Raw genomic sequence first — 16,635 nt, forward strand, 5'->3', positions numbered from 1 at the left:
GAGGCGCAGTCGATGTTTCAGGCCGAGACCCTGGGACAGGACAGGCTGAATCATCTTACTTTGATCTCACCTGAAAGTGATCTTGTTTGGAAACTGGATTTTAGTGATCTGAGCAAGCACTTTACTGCGAAGAAATCCAGAAGAACTAGGCTTTAATTTTGAAAAACTTTGTAAATATCTAGGCTTGTGTGTCAGTGCTGTTCCTGTTTTTGTGGCAATAGGCCAATAGTTGACAGTTTACCAACCTAGTAAGTAATAAGTGGTCTTTACTCTGCAAGCCACACAGCACAGCAAAAGTATGTGCTAGATCTCATTTTTCAAAAAGATTGTTGGAGTATTGTCAAGTTTCCTAGTTTGCCACAGTGCCATCTCTCTTGGCCTTTTTGTCTCTCATTTCCATTTTACTTTCTCAGAACACACAGTTGAAAAAAATACCCAGATAAAAATGCTTTGGTATTGTTTGAGAAATGAGGCCTATGGTATGTGCAGCAATAGCTAAATAAAGATTTAAGATTGGGTACATCACACTTTGTCTCCCTCATAACTTTACTAAGTCAACTAAGCCTAGGTCAATTTTTGAGTGCTTAAGATGCTGTCCTTCAAACTAAGAATCTGCATTACTTTCTGTCCTCCCTCTTAAGGCCTGTAAGTTTATAGCCTACGTATTGTACTGAACCAATGTCTTGGTTCACAGCTTTGATATTTAGACCAGTACGACCTTTGCTCTTGTTCTTGCCTTCTTTTGCTTGGTACAGCAGCATTTTACGGTGTTGGCAGGGGCCCATCAGGGCCTCCAGCCCAGGAGCCCTGGCCCCACTAAATCTGGCCCTGATGATTTGTGTAGGGGGACCTTGTCTATGGAACTCACAGTTGACATGTCACGGAGTTACTAGTTTTACCCCTATATTTGGTCCATTACAAGCCAACCCTCCTGTCTTCGTGTCAATTTGCTTGGCTTCTATAATCGTTACCAGGATCTGGATCCCTGAGGGTCGCAGTAGAATGCAGTGCAGTTACTAGTTTACAAGTTCTGACCAGATTATCCAAGATTCCCCCCACTGTAATGTGGACTTCTATTTGCTGCCACAGCCAATCTTCCCAGGGCGTTCCCCCCCCCCCGCCCCAGTCTACCAGCTGTAAAGAGCAGCCGGAATTTCTGATTGTTCAGTTTTATGTAGCATTACAGTGTGGAGCTCAGGTAATCTATTATCAGGGATTTCACGATACAGTCCTTCCAGGGTACAATGAATAATGGCTTTTAGTTTAGAATGCCAAGCAAATTAACAGGTGAGTTCTCTGCTATAACAGATGTTTCATCAATCAAATTTTCCCTATCTTTATTTGAGCTGACTGGGACAGGAGTTCTATCATAGGAACTCTGGCTATCCCTACAGTCTTAATACTTTTAACTGGGCTGAAAAGTGGCAGATGGAGTTCAACCCAGATAAGTGTGAAGTGGTTCATTTCAGTAGGTCAAATTTGAAGACAGAATATAGTATTAATTGTAAGACTCTTGGCAGTGTGGAGGATCAACGAGATCTGGGAGTCCGTGTCCAATAGGACACTCAAAGCTGCTGCGCAAGTTGACATTGTTGTTAAGAAGGCGTATGGTGTGTTGGCCTTCATCAACCATGGGACTGAGTTCAAGAGCCATGAGGTAATGTTACAGCTATATAAGACCTTAGTTAAACTACAGTTGGGGTACTGTGTTCAGTTCTGGTCACCTCACTACAGGAAGGATATGGGTACTATAGAGAGAGTGCAGAGGAGATTTACAAGGATGTCGCCTGGACTGGAGAGCGTGCCTTATGAGAATAGGTTGAGTGAACTTGGCCTTTTCTCCTTGGAGTGACGGAGGATGAGAGGTGACCTGATAGAGGTGTATAAGATGATGAGAGGCATTGATTGTGTGGAAAGCTTTTCCCTCAGGGCTGAAATGGCTGACACAATGGGGCATAGTTTTAAGGTGCTTCGAAGTAGGTACAAGGGGGAGGTCAGAGGTAGGTTTTTCACACAGAGAGTGGTGGGTGCATGGAATGCACAGCCAGCGACGGTGGTAGAGGCAGATGCAATAGGATCTTTTAAGAGTCTCTTAGATGGTACATGGAGCTTAGAAAAATAGGTGGCTATGTAGTAGGGAAATTCTAGGCAGTTTCTAGAGTAGGTTACATGGTCGGCACAACATTGTGGGCTGAAGGGCCTGTAATGTGCTGAAGATTTCTATGTTTCCATGTTTACTGCCTTTTGGTAATGCCACTTCAGATTGGTCAATTTTCAGCATGTGCTACGTCTGGTCGGAGACAATTTATAGATGTTTGCACTGCAAGTGGATTTTCCTGCTAGGGGTGTAACGAAAGTACACATAGACTAAGATGTTGACTGTCCTGTGCTATCACCAGTGGGATCAACAGCTGATCTGCCACCTGTCTTCAGGAGAGAGATAAGTAAGACAATGGAGCAGCATTTGGAAATGTTAATGAAGAGACGAGAGAGTTTAACGGAAGGAGACACCGGTCTGAGATTGTCAAGACCGGCTCCTTTTTGAACCCTGAACTGTTTGAAGTGATGGACAGGCGATACCCCAATGGGGGGGGGGAATAAAAAGGGACAGGTTCGCTAAGGCAACAGACACCACACGAGACACCACTCACGACACCACGAGGTATTGAGACCCTGGAAGCGGTGCGCCCCCACAAGTCGGTGGGAGTTTTGGAGGGCTGGTCATGGGACCAGCCATAGATGCACAGGGTGGAAAGATTTGGTCGGCGGGAACCTGGTGTGTGTGTCCACCCTTGCCTGGGTGCCGGGTTCACCGCAGAGGAACGATCGTATCTGAAAACAGAGGGGTCACAGTCGGTGACCTCAGAAGACATTACAAAGGGCTCGCCCGAAAGCTAACTGCGAGAAATATCAAAGGTCTGTTGAATCCGATTTGAATATCAGCATTCGCTCGCGCGCTCTCTCTCTCTCTCTCTCTCTTCATTGGCACAACAACGATTGCTGCGAACTGAACTAAACTGAACTCTGTCACTTGTGATTGAACATTTTACCCCAGACTGTGATAGAGCTTGATTGATCCTATTATCCTAGTTCTGTGTACATGTGTGTTTATTCAGTGCTAACCTGTTGCATTTATATCCTTACTATTAGAGTACTGTGTTGCTTATTTCTTTAATAACACTTTCTTAGTTCCAGTAATCCAGACTCCAACTGAGTGATCCATTTCTGCTGGTTTGCAACCCAGTTACGGGGTACGTAACATAAGTGGGGTTCTCGTCCGTGATTTTGAATGCTAAATTAGGGACGGGGTAAATTGATTGGGTTAAAAATTCCCGAAAGAAAGAAAAGGCAAACAGCAGAAATGGAGATTGAGGAATTTCTAAAGGCGCCGACCTTGGAGGCATTAGAGGATGCCAGGAAAGCGGAATTGGCAGCTGTGGCCAAACGGTTGAATCTTGTTAAGGGGAAGTCGACAGTGAGGAGAGAGGAGATGCACAGAGCTATCGTAGAGCACTATGTATCTAAAGATGTGTTTCCCCAAGGGAAGCTGGAGGTGATATCTATTGGAACACTTAGTGGAGACGCAGTACAGGTGCAGCTTGAAAAACTGAGACTCGAGCACGAGTTCCGGGTACAGCAGCTAGAACACGAAGAGAAAGAGAAACAGTTAGAACAGCAGGAGAAAGAGAAAGAGAGGCAGTTGGAGCGAGAGGAGAAACAGAGGGAAAGGGAATTCGAGCTGGAAAGATTAAAGATAAGGACAGAACAGGGGCCCATGCCAAACCAAGGTGGAGGGTTCAGGGCGACCCAGGAGGTTAGGCTGGTTCCCCCATTTGACGATACCGATGTGGATCGGTACTTTCTCCATTTTGAAAAAGTTGCTGCAAGTCAGGACTGGCCGAGGGATAAGTGGGCTGTTTTGCTTCAGAGTGTACTGAAAGGGAAAGCCCAAGAAGCTTACTCAGCTTTGTCTGCGGAAGATGCCCAGAGGTATGAGGTGGTGAAAGAGGCCATCCTCAGTATTTATGAGTTGGTCCCGGAGGCATACCGGCAGAGGTTCCGGAATGCGAGGAAGCAGTGGGACCGCATGTATTTAGAGTTTGCCTGTGAGATGCAGACATATTGTGAGCGTTGGTGCACCTTGAAGGGGGTAAATGGGGATTATGACAGACTGCTACAGCTGATCCCGATTGAGCAGTTTAAAGGTTGTGTCCCTGAAGGTATGAGACCCTACCTAGATGAGAAAGAGGCAGCCACGTTAGCCGCAACTGCTAAGTTAGTGGACGAGTATGCGTTGATGCATAAAGTGAAGTTTGCCCCGAGTAAAGGCTACCAGAAGGGTAGTTGGGACGGCGGGGAGAGTCCGCCAGAAAAGTCAGTAAGTAAGCCGGGGACTAGTGAGAAGGATAAGGTAGACCGGGAGCAGTCTGGTAGGAAGTCTCCTGGGGTCGTCTGTTATAATTGTGGGAAAGTCGGACACTTTGCGTCCAGGTGCTTTGCCCCAAAGAAGGAGACGGGGAAAGGAAAAACGGCGATTTCGACTGGCTGTATTGAGCTGGTGAACAAACAGCTAGGAGAGGAAAGGTCTGCCAAAGTTCAGGAAGGGCACGAGAGGTTTATCTTGGCCGGATGGGTGTCGGTGAAGGAGGGGTTAAACCCAGTTCCAGTACGGATCTGGAGAGACACGGGAGCGTGTCAGTCATTCATATTAAAGGGTGTGTTAGACTTTAGTTCAGAGACTGAGACTGGGAACGTCAGGGTCATAAAAGGCATTGGGAAAGGGACTGAGGCAGTCCCTTTGCACCAGATACACCTACAGAGCAACTTGGTCTCTGGACTAGTCACGATCGGGGTGAGAACCGAATTACCGATGAAAGGCGTGGAAGTCTTGCTCGGTAATGACCTCGCCGGGGGAATTGTGTTCTCAGCAGTGAGACTGACAGGTCAGCCTGCCAGCATTGAGGCCCCGCCCATGGACTCACAGGTTCATCCCGGTTGCGCAGTGACTCAGCGTGTGTCCAGAAAAACTGCCGAAGTAAATTTAGCTGAGACGTTTCTACCAGCCTTGTACCAGGAGGAGGTAGAAAGTGAAAAGGAGGAGTGTAGTGAAACAGGAGGAAGTGAGGGAGCTGAGACAGGCTTAGCATTAGCCAGGAAGGATTTTGTACAGGCGCAGGAGCGAGACGAGGAGGTGATGGTTTCGGCGGAGACAGCTCTCTCTGAAGCAGGATTAAAAAGAGAGCCAGTAGGCTATTGTGTGGAGGAGGGAGTGTTACGGAAGAAAGGGAGACCAAGTACCATACCCACAGATGAGGAATGGGGGATGGTGCCAAAAATTTATCGGGATGAGATTCTTAACCTGGCCCACAAGACACCCCTCGGTGGACATTTTGGGGGGAGGGAAACAGTCGGCGGAATTATGAAAGAGGTTTACTGGCTGCACAGGAGGAAGGATGTTATTGACTATTGCAGACGTGAGTTAACACAGTTAGAGGCTATTAGCATGTTAAAAGCCCACCACGATCAGAGAACAGATCTAGCTGGTGATATCATGAAAATTAATGAGGCTAAGGTGCCACCTGATAAGGGGAGGACCCATTTTGAAAAGTTAAGTGTGGTGCCGACCAGATGAGAGATGTCTATTATTTTGACCCGTTTTGCTGATAAGGTCTCTCACCTAACCCCTGAAAAAAGCGGGCCATTGATAAAGCTAATTAACCGGCACGCGCATGTAGGTCTAGACATCCTGAGGCGATGCAAAGCGCTGGGACATGGAGCTGTTGTCACATCAGCTCAGCCTAGTGAGCAACACCCCTATAGAATGATTAATTCAGTGACAAACGAGCTAAAGAACACAGAAGTGTATATTGGCAATGTAGTGGTCTGGAGTGACACGTGGGAAGCCAGCCTGACAGTAAACCTCGCAAAGAGTGAATTCAGCCATGAAAAAGTCACTTATCTGGGAATTGTGGTAGAACAGGGGCAGCTGGCTCCGATGCAAGCTAAGGTGCGGGCTATCGCTGAAGTCCCCACCCTGACAGACAAGAGAGCCCTGAGAAGGTTCTTGGAGATGGTGGGGTACTATCGGAAGTTTTGCAGAAAAAAAACAACTTTGCGGATAGGACCCACCCTCATACTAAGCCCTTGCCAAAGAATGCTAAGTTGGTATGGGACAACCCTTGTTATCTGTGTCTGGGGCGAAAACCACTGAGAAGTGACACTGATTACAATTCATTAGTGTTTTCGGCCACTATGAAGTTTGCTAAGTTGGAGCCTGGTTTGAGAGGATTATTAAAATAACACATATAAAAGGAACAGAAAATGTGATTGCTGACTGTCTGTCAGGTGTTGACAACTTAAAATTCTCTGTATTAGCCAAATAGCTGATGAAGATGTATATTTGTGTGTATCTAATAATGTATTCATGGTTATAATTTTTACCACGGTAAAAAGCCTTAAAGGGGAGGGGTGTGACGAAAGTACACATAGACTAAGATGTTGACTGTCCTGTGCTATCACCAGTGGGATCAACAGTTGATCTGCCACCTGTCTTCAGGAGAGAGATAAGTAAGACAATGGAGCAGCATTTGGAAATGTTAATGAAGAGACGAGAGAGATTAACGGAAGGAGACACCGGTCTGAGATTGTCAAGACCGGCTCCTTTTTGAACCCTGAACTGTTTGAAGTGATGGACAGGCGATACCCCAACAGGGGGGATAAAAAGGGACGGGTTCGCTAAGGCAACAGACACCACACGAGACACCACTCATGACACCACGAGGTATCGAGACCCTGGAAGCGGTGCGCCCCCACAGGTCGGTGGGAGTTTTGGAGGGCTGGTCATGGGACCAGCCATAGACGCACAGGGTGGAAAGGTACGGTCGGCGGCAACCTAGTGTGTGTGTCCACCCTTGCCTGGGTGCTGGGTTCACCGCAGAGGAACGATCGTATCTGAAAACGGAGGGGTCACAGTCGGTGATCTCAGAAGACATTACAAAGGGCTTGCCCGAAAGCTAACTGCGAGAAATATCAAAGGTCTGTTGAATCCGATTTGAATATCAGCATTCGCTCGCGCGCGCTCTCTCTCTCTCTCTCTCTTCATTGGCACAACAACGATTGCTGCGAACTGAACTAAACTGAACTCTGTCACTTGTGATTGAACATTTTACCCCTAGACTGCGATAGAGCTTGATTAATCCTATTATCCTAGTTCTGTGTACATGTGTGTTTATTCAGTGCTAACCTGTTGCATTTATATCCTTACTATTAGAGTACTGTGTTGCTTATTTCTTTAATAAAACTTTCTTAGTTCCAGTAATCCAGACTCCAACTGAGTGATCCATTTCTGCTGGTTTGGCAACCCCAAGTACACTAGATCCCAAGTATCTTTAAAACAGGCAATAAAATTAGTCTCCCCCTCCTTCTTTTGCTGACATTAAGTTACTTCTCCAAAGTCATTGTGTTGCCTAGTGTGAGAGATTGGCATCTTTTGCTCTGTTCAGCTAATATTTACAATTCTTACAGGTAATATTTACAATCCCTACAGGTAATATTTACAATCCCTTTTCCCCTATGGTTGGCCAACCAGTTACTGTGGTCCCTTCTTCTGTTCCACCTCTTATTCTTCTTCTCAGACTCAGGGGTGGTCACTGGCCGGTGTGGGACAGCTCTGGCACCTGCGTCCGGTCTTGACTCATCTTCCTCGAGTGAGTCTCATGGATGGGCCTGCCTTTTCCCAGTGTTGACTCTTATCCTCTCGAGCGAACCTCATGGGTGCATTCAGAATCCCGTCTCATAGGGATCCCATCCTTGCGGCCAAATTACTGTTAAAGAACTTACTGTAAAAGAATTTCATCATCAGTTTACTGTGAGAGACTTTATTTTGTTAGGGAACAGAAATAATGACACAGACCTTGTTATAAGGTTAACCCTTTAATACGTGATCATGGGGAGCCATTGTCTTACGACTCCACCAATGTTTGGACAATAGCCAATAGTTAAACATACTTGGTCAGCGATTTCAAGAAGCACTTGTTAGTATCAGCAAGTCTACCAATGTCACCACCTATACACAAAATTAGAAATGCATGTCTACATTTAGTTCCTCTAACTGCTACTTGCTAGACATTCTAGGGAAAAGGTTAACCACACCTCAGTCAGCCATGATCTATACAGATTTCCCCCACCATCCGAAGGTAGAGCGTTCCTATGAAACGGTTCGTAAGCCGAAATGTCGTAAAGCGAAGAAGCAATTACCATTTATTTACATGGGAAAATTTTGTGAGAGTTCACAGACCCAAAAATAGAAACATGGAAACATAGAAAATAGGTGCAGGAGTAGGCCTTTCGGCCCTTCGAGCCTGCACCGCCATTCATTATGATCATGGCTGATCATCCAACTCAGAACCCCATACCTGCCCTCTCCCCATACTCCCTGATCCCTTTAGCCACAAGGGCCTTATCTAACTCCCGCTTAAATATAGCCAATGAACCAGCCTCAACTGTTTCCTGCAGCAGAGAATTCCACAGATTCACCATTCTCTGTGTGAAGAAGTTTTTCTTCATCTCAGTCCTAAAAGGCCTCCCCTTTATCCTCCAACTATGATCCCTCGTTCTGGACTTCCCCAACATTGGGAACAATCTTCCTGCATCTAGGCTGTTCAATCCCTTTAGAATTTTATACGTTTCATCACCTCTGATCTGGGCCGACAATTACGTGCTAGGTGGCACCTAATTAATTAGCATGTTTATTTCGGCTTTTTTCTTAAAGATGTGCTGTGTGCCTCCCAGCTACTGCTGCGTTCTTCGCGAATCAGTACAGTATCTGTCCAGGGCCCGGGGGTTGGGGTGGTGGGACACGGGGGTGTCATCTCGTCGTCGATCAGAGCAGGCAGCTCATCTTCTCCTATGACTGCCTACCTTAATGTCGAAGGTCGAGGTTCATCGTCTGCTGTGGCTGATGTGGAAGGCTTGCTTGACTGCTGAGCCTCACGCAGTTTTCTATCATACAGTTGTTTGTAAGCACTCAAACCATCCTGCAAATATCCCCTAAACCTACAAGCAACATACATCAAAGTTGCTGGTGAACATACCCTTTCAAAATTAAAGTCGTACTTTATCATTGCAGCGAAAATCTCATGCAGTTGCTTCACTTTCTGCATTCGGTTTGGATTGTTATCCTTTCCTCTTCCAATTGCATCAGCTCCTCATCTATCAGTTCTTGGTCATGGGATGCCAAAACCTCTTCAACATCATCTTCATCAACTTCCACAAACCAAACTCACTTTGTCCTTGCTTCGTTCACCACAATCGAAATGCTTAATTATGTCTAGTTTTTCGCTAAGTGTAACACCCTTACAAGCTCTTTCAGGCTTTTCCGACACCTTAGAACACATCTTGCTAATAGCTGCTCAATGCAACGGGGTTCAGCAATGCTGTTCCAAATCTGGGGCAGAGCGGCTGCTCAAGGCGCACGCTGCCTTTTATCGCGCGCTGATTTTTTCGTGCGCTGATTTTTTATTGCGTGCTGCCTTTCTTCGTAACAGTGAAAACACCTTCTGAAAGCGAAAACAGGATACTAATGTAGGTCTTTCGTAACAGTGAGGTTTCGTAAAGCGAACGTTCGAAAAGCAGGGGACACCTGTATCTAGCTATTGTTAGCTCACACATGCAAGGCAGCATCTGCATTTTATCTTTAGCCATCATGACCCAAGTCTTTTAAGCAATACTTAGCTTGTTAAGCTTGACAACAAACTTTAATTTTCTTAATTTTCTTCCGCAAGGACACATAGTTTCTCAGGATGGAGAGGCTATGCCAAGACCCAAGAAAGTCAGGGCTCTGCCTTCATTCATTGCATTCTGTGGGTACTACCAGAGATTTGTGAAGGGCTACCCCAGAGCAAGCCCCCTTTGAATCAATCTGCACGATTACAGATTGTCAGGTATGATGTTGTGGCCATCACTGAATTGTGGCTGAAGGATGGCTGTAGTTGGGACCTGAACGTTCAAGGTTACATGTTGTATCAGAGGTATAGGAAGGTTGGCAGAGGGGGTGACGTGGCTCTATTGGTAAAGAATGGCATTAAATCAGTAGGAAGATGTGACCTAGGATTGGAAAATGTTAAATCCTTGTGGGTTGAGTTAAGAAACTGCAAGGGCAAAGGGACCCTAATGGCAGTTATATACAGGCCTCCCAACAGCAGCTGGGATGCGAACCACAGATTACAACGGGAAATAGAAAAAGCGTGTCAAAAGGGCAATGTTATGATATTTGTGGGAGATTCCAACATGCAGGTCAATTGGGAAAATCAGGCTGGTAATGGATCTCAAGAGAGTGAGTTTGTTGAATGCCTATGAGATGGCTTTTTAGAACATTTTGTCGTTGAATCTACTAGGGGATCAGCTATAATAGATTAGGTGTTATCTAATGAACCGGAAGTGATTAGGAAGCTTGAGGTAAAAGTACCCTTAAGAGGCAATGATCAAAATATGATTGAGTTCAACTTGAAATTTGATAGGAAGAAGGTAAAGTCTGACGTAGCAGTATTTCAGTGGAGTAAAGGAAATGACAGTGGTATGAGAAAGGAGTTGGCCAAAGTAAATTGGAAGGAGATGCTGGCAGGGATAACAGCAGCACAGCAATCGTGTGAATTTCTAGGAAAAATGAGAAAGGTGCAGAATAGTTGTATTCCAAAAACAAAGAAATACTGAAATGGCAAAATAATACAACCATGGCTGACAAGGGAAGTCAAAGCTAATGTAAAAGCAAAAGAGAGGGCATACAACAAAGTAAAAAAATTATTGGAAAGTTAGAGGATTGGGAAGCTTTTAAAAGTCTACAGAGAGCAACTGAAAGAGTAATTAGGAGGGAACCAATGAAATATGAAAGCAGGCCAGCAAACAATATCAAAGTGGATTTTAAAAGATTTTTCAAATAAGTAAAAAATAAAAGAGAAATGTGAGTGGATATAGGACTCTTTAGAAAATGAGGCCCAGAGAAATAATAATGGGGACAAGGAGATAGCAGATAAACTAAATGAGTCTTCACTGTGGAAGACACTAGCAGTTTGCCAGATGTTGAAGGGTGTGTGGGAAGAGAAGTGAGTGCAGTTACTATTACAAGGGAGAAGGTGCTCAAAAAGCTGAAAGACCTAAGGGTATGTAAGTCACCTGGACCAGATGAACTGCACCCTAGGATTCTAAAAGGTAGCGGTAGAGATTGTGGAGGCATTTTAGTAACAATCTTTCAAAAATCATTAGACTCTGGCGTGGTGCCAGAGGAGTGGAAAACTGTAAATGTCACTCCACATTTTAACAAAGGAGGAAGGCAGCAGAAAGGAAATTATAGACCTTTTAGCCTGACCTCAGTGGTTGGGAAGATGTTGGAGTCAATTGTTAAGGATGAGGTTGTGGTGTACTTGGTGACACAGGACAAGATAGGAAAAAGAGAACATGAATTCCTTAACAGAAAATCTTGTCTGAAAAGCCTTTTGGAAATCTTTGAGGAAATTACATGTAGGATAGATAAAGGGGATGCAATGGATATTGTATATTTGGACTTTCAGAAGGTCTTTGACAAGGTGCCACACATGAGGCTGCTTACCAAGTTAAGAGCCCATGATATTACAGGAAAGTTAATGGCATGGTTAGAGTATTGGCTGATCGGTAGGAGGCAGCGAGTAGAAATAAAAAGATCCTTTTTTGGTTGGCTGTCTGAGACTAGTGGTGTTCAGCGGGGGTCAGTGTTGTGTTTTATGTGTGTATCAATAATTTAGATGATGGAATAGATGTCTTTGTTGCCAAGTTGCAGATGATATGAAGATTGGTGGTGGGGCAGGTAGTGTTGAGGAAACAGGTCGGCTGTAGGAGGACTTAGACAGATTACCAGAATGGACAAGAAAGTAGCAAATGAAATACAATGTTGGAAAATGCATTGTCATGCAGAAATAAATATGCAGATGATTTTCTAACTGGGGAGAAATACAAAAATCTGAGATGCAAAGGGACTAGGGAGTCCTTGTGCAGAACAACCCAAAGGTTAACTTGCAGGTCTAATTGGTGGTGAGGAAGGCAAATGTAATGTTAGCATTCATTTCAAGAAGTCAAGAATACAAGAGCAGATGAGATGCTGAGGCTTTATAAGGTACTGGTGAGGCCTCACCTTGAGTATTTGAACTGTTTTGGTCTTCTCATCTACAAAAAGGTGTGCTGGCATTGGAGAGCATTCAGAAGAGTTTTCACAAGGATGATCCTGGGAATGAAAGGGTTATCATATGAGGAATGCTTGATATCTCTGGGTCCCTACTCCCTGGAATTCAGAAGGAAAAGAAATGATCTCATTGAAACCTTTTGAATGTTGAAAGGCCTAGACATGGTAGATGTGGAAAAGATGTTTTGCATGGTGGGACAGTCTAGGACAAGAGAGCACAGCCTCAGTTTATAGGGGCGTCCATTTATAACAGAGATGCAGAGAAATTCCTTTAGCCAGAGGGCGGTGAACTTGTGGAATTTATTACCACAGGCAACCGTGGAGGCCAGGTTGTTGGGTGTATTTAAGGCAGAGCTTGGTAGGTTTTTGTTTGGACATGGCATCAAAGGTTACGGGGAGAAGGACAGGAAGTGGGGCTGAGGAGGGGATAAAAAAGGATCAGAAATGATTGAATGGTGGAGCAGACTCGATGGGCCATATGGCTTAATAATGCTCCTGTGTCTTATGGTCTTATGATCTTACTCCTGTGTGGTTACCCTCTCTGAGTGAAGAAAGAAAGGAGAACAAAGGGAGAAGCCAAAGTTTTTCTTGGCCCTTCGGAGACTTTTGTGCAAAGTTGGGATGCAAATGAGAAGAAGTATTTCAGCTGTTGAAAGAGTCGCTAACTAAAGCACCTCTGCTTGCCTTTGCAAAACCCCAGTTGCTGTCTGTACTGAACACGGACGCAAGCCATGAAGGATTAGGCGGCATTTTAAATCAGGACCAAGGTAAAGGGCTGTGTCCTGTTGCTTTCATCAGCTGGAGTCTGTTGCTATCTGAGTGGAACTACCCTGTGCACATATTGGAGCTCCTGGCATTGAAGTGGGCAGTGGTAGACAAATTAAATAACTATCTATACGGTCCCAAGTTCGAGGTGAGGACTAACAACAATCCACTGACTTATATTTTGCCTTTGGCAAAACTGAATGCCACATACCATTGCTGGTTGGCAGCGTTGTCTGTTTATGATTTCAGCCATAAGTATCGGCCAGGACGTCAGACTATTGATGCCGCTGTGTTGTCATGATGTTCTCATGAGATGCTGGCAATGGAGGGAGAATAGGAGGACATTCCTGCCTCTGGTGTTAAAGCAATGTGCCAGTTTTCCACAATTGGAAAATCAGGGCAAAGTTTACGGCCTGATAGAGTTGTTGATCGTTTGGGAGCTTCTAGCCATGCCATTCCACAGGCATATTGCAACGTGACCATGCTGAATACGAAACAGTTGCCCACCTTGCGTCCGGCTGAATTAGTACCAGCACAACAAGATGACCCTTGTATAGGTGGCATCTGATCATCTGTTGTCAAAGGGCATATGGCTCAAGATGAGAAGACAAAACATGCTATTGTACCCCTAGTGATGAGGGAATGCGACAAACTGGAGTTGTGGAACAAAATTCTACACACGCTTACATCTCCTCCAAGCAGAACTCATCGTTCACAATTGGTTTTGCCTGAGAAGTACCGGGAGATTGTACTGAGCTCACTTCATGTTGATTCAAATCACCTGGGGTTTGCCAAGATCTAAGGATCGGTCCAAAGTTGGTTCTGTCGGCCATGGTTGAAGCCTGAAGTTGGAGATTACTGTAAGTCATGTGTCATCCTCCGGCTCGGCCAGCACGTGTTCATCTAGGGGAAGACAACTTCTGGCCCCGCCAAACTGAGGAATCTTGTTTGTGTGGACACTGCATGATGTGTTGCCCGGTTACAAATCCGCACCGCAAAATATCAGACGGTACACCATATGCAATTAAATGACTGGACTTTATAAATCTTAATCTGAATATAGGGTTAGTAAAGAAAATAAAAAGGGCCCATTTTAAGAGAAAAGTCAAAAGTGCACGTTGGAGCTCACAAATACGGCCATTCCTCAACCATCGACCTCGCTCCCGGTCCACTCCATCCGGTGGTCTCCCAGCTCTCTCCACGCGTTCTCTCTCTTCCTTCTTCTCCTCTCGCTGACCAAAAGACCGCGAAAATCTCTCTTCCAGACTCGCAGGAAATAACATTTCTCTCATTGTGATGGAGTGAAGGGATAGGTAAGTGGGGCTATAGACTAAGAACAATGATGAACTGATGATCAATCACCTTGTAGGCGCCTTAGCTTACTGTATTGGACAGTCAGAAAGAATCTTTACCCAGCAACCGGTGACTTGGCCCCAGTTTAATTCGATGATATTGCAGTGCCTCCCCGAGGGTGTGTCCAAGGCTATTAGAACTGATGCGGACTGGCCCGACAAGGAACAAGCAGGCCATGAAAAGGGCAGTTGAGCATTTTTGGAGTCGCGGTAGGGATTCCAAGCCAACCAGAGTAAAGCATGAAATTGTGAAGCCTGTACATCCGGTGGTCCCTAATCCTGCTACGATTTTAAGCAACATTCCACCGGACTCCCAAGTTTTTACAACAGTAGATCCGCAGCATGCGTTTTTTCGCAATACCCCTTGCTCCTGAGTCACAGGACCTTTTTGCATTTACCTTTCAAGACCAGCAGTACACTTGAACTAGGTTACCCCAAGGGTTCGTGCACTCCCCCACCATTTTCTCACAGATATTGCATAGGCAGCTTAGAGATTTACAGTTTCCCGGGTGCTCTACGGTAATACAGTACATAGATGGCCTCCTACTGGCCAGCCCATCAGAAACCTCAAACGTGCAGGACACCGATACGCTTCTGAATGCTCTGCATTCATGGGGTTACGTGATCCCGCCCCGAAAAGTAAAGACAGCCCAGAAGCAAGTGAGATTTCTGGGAACCCTTTTGAGTGGGACCGAAAGGCAGCTCAACCCAGAAAGGGTAACCCCAATTCTTGTGACATCCCTGCCAACAATGCCGAAAGCCATGCATGCTTTCATTGGTCTGGTAAACTTTTGCAGACAGTGGATTCCCAATGTTGCTCTGTATACAAAACGTTTGAGTCCTCTGGCTTCCAGTGCGCTTAAGGGGCCCCTAGGGCTAATTGAGCAGCAGAATTCCTTTGAGGAATTGAAGAAATCCCTCTCGAGAGCGCCGGCTCTCGGCCACCCGCTCTATGACCGTCCGTTCCAGCTTTCTGTGAATATTTTCGATGGCTGCGCCACTGCAGTGCTCACTCAGATTCATGGGGACAGACGACGGCCTGTGGCCTATTATTCCACTAAGTTAGACCCCATAGCGCAGGGATTACCCCCCTGCTCGCAGATGCTCCCGGCCATTTACTCCCTAGTTACGGCTGCTTCCAACATCACCCTCCAACAGCCAGTTACAGTGTATTCGTCCCATACCATTGTATCTCTGCTGACCTCCCACCAGACCCAACATCTTACTCAGGCCAGACTAAGTCGCTATGAAATAGCATTACTTAATAACCCACTCCTCACCTTTGCATTCTGTAATGCCATCAACCCCGCTACACTTTTAGAGACGGGACCTGTTGAGTTGACTGAGCCTCCTCAAGCGTGTCTGCTACGGAACCATTTCCTCACCTCACCGCGCCCCGACCTCTCAGATGCAGCTATTCTAGGGGCCACAGCTCGCTCTGTATGTGGATGGCAGTTCCACAGTCTCTGAGACGGGAGCGCCTCTGCGGCTACGCCATTGTCGACGACGACCACACGCTTGAGAGTGGCGCTCTCCAGCCCCCAGTTTCTGCCCAAAAGGCAGAGCTTTCTGCTTTCATACGTGCCTGCATCTTAACCAACAACAAAAAGGCCGTTGGCTATACAGATTCCCGCTAAGCATTTGGGGTGGCCCATGACTTTGGACAGCTCTGGGCGCAACGAGGGTTCCTCACCTCCTCCGGAACCCCCACCCAGAATGCCATGTATATAAGGAACCTCCTCCAGGCCAAACTCCTTCCCGAAAAATTAGCCATCGTTAAATGTTCGTCTCATCTAAAAGACGAATCTGCAGTGACTAAAGGAAATAACAGGGCTGATTTGGCAGCCAAGCAGGCTGCGCAGGAGGCAACTGCTATAGTTTTAACTGCAGAGCGATTGGCCTTCACCCTGACTAAAACACCACGAGCGCCGGGCACTCCAGACAGGGCTACAGTTCAGAAACTCCAGGCGGACGCCCCTGATTCAGAAAAGCAACTTTGGAAGACACACGGATGTATGCATTCGGTGTCCACGGGCCTCTGGCATACCCCAGTTGGCCAAGTTTGTATTCTTGATGCATTGCTGCCTATGGACACCCACCTTGGCAAGGGTGGGGTGGGAATGAGTAATATTTTGCTCCGCACATGGTGGCACCCCAGGCTGGAGGAAGCTGCGGCAGCAACAATACAAGCCTGTTTGATTTGCCAAAAGACAAACGCTGGAAAGGGAGTAAGGTGTGCCCCAGGGAAAACCCCCTTGCCAAGTGGCCCTTTTGAATGTATTCAGCTTGATTTTATCGAACTACCGCGCG

This window comes from Mobula hypostoma, chromosome 13 (genome assembly GCF_963921235.1).
Source record: "Mobula hypostoma chromosome 13, sMobHyp1.1, whole genome shotgun sequence".
In the NCBI taxonomy this organism is placed as follows: Eukaryota; Metazoa; Chordata; class Chondrichthyes; order Myliobatiformes; family Myliobatidae; genus Mobula; species Mobula hypostoma.